Here is a 1096-nt window from a genome sequence, read left to right on the forward strand (position 1 = left end):
AAGCTTTGCTAAGTGGTCCAGGAGCTCAAGAGGGCCGAGGAAGGACTTTGCCACGATGGAGGATTCTCCAGTCGTGGCGACTCGCTTTTGAGGCGAGGTTGGAAATGTGACTTTCCCAGGAAAGGTCATGGCAGATAGTGAGACCCAGAAGCTTGGAAAGAAAAGACTTCTTCCCAGAGGATTGTTGAGAAAGTGTATCTTCGAAAGAACCATTTAGAAAACCCGCCCATCCAAAGTGAGCGTGTGAGATTTGTCCGGATTGAAAGACATATTCCACGTGTTGGACCAGTTTGTGATTTTATCCAGATCTGCAGTGAGCGAAGAAGCTGCTGCTAGCCAGTCTGAGGGATGACAGATGGTACGGCAGAGGGTGGAATCATCAGCAAAGAGATATAGAGGATTTTCTAGAGAGTTAGAGAGATCATTGATGAAAACTAGAAAAAGAACAGGGCCCAGAACGCTACCTTGAGGAACTCCAGCCTGCAGGCTGGAGAAGGGATTGGGAGATTGATTGGGAGAAGGCTGATTGGGAGAAGGATGATTGGGAGAAGGCTGATTGGTCTGTAGTTACAGGGATCTGCTTTTGCACCTTTTTTATGCAGGGCAGTGATGTTTGCAGATTTCCAAGCAGATGGCAGATGACCTTGGGCAAATGAGAGGGTGAATAGAACAGAGAGAGGGTGAGCAAGTGCAGAAGAGCAGGCTTTGAGGACACGTGGGCTGATGCCGTCTGGGACCGGTTACTGCAGAATCGGAGTCGAGAGGTTTGACAGCAAGCTCTCCACCTTGTTAGGAGAAAAGGACACCGAGGTCCAGGGACAGTTGGGTGCGATTGGGTAAGGTGGGTAGAGAAAGTGATGGGTTCTGGGACACAAGATTTAGCTGCGAACACCGAGTTTGAGGCATTCAGCCTTTTCCAATGCGTGCGGTATCAGCAGTGTGGCCATTTGAGGTAAGGGAGGGGATGGAGGGGGAACATACACCAAGAAACAGATTTGATTAAACGCCACCAGGATTTTTTTGAGGAGGGAGAGAGGTTTAGGGAGAGTTCAGACTTGGAGGCGAGAGAAAGATGTTGTTTTCTGGCTCTCCTGAG

The sequence above is a fragment of the Eptatretus burgeri genome, chromosome 14, assembly GCF_056783735.1.
Source record: "Eptatretus burgeri isolate ZD-2024b chromosome 14, Ebu_testis_v1, whole genome shotgun sequence".
NCBI classification, from domain to species: Eukaryota; Metazoa; Chordata; class Myxini; order Myxiniformes; family Myxinidae; genus Eptatretus; species Eptatretus burgeri.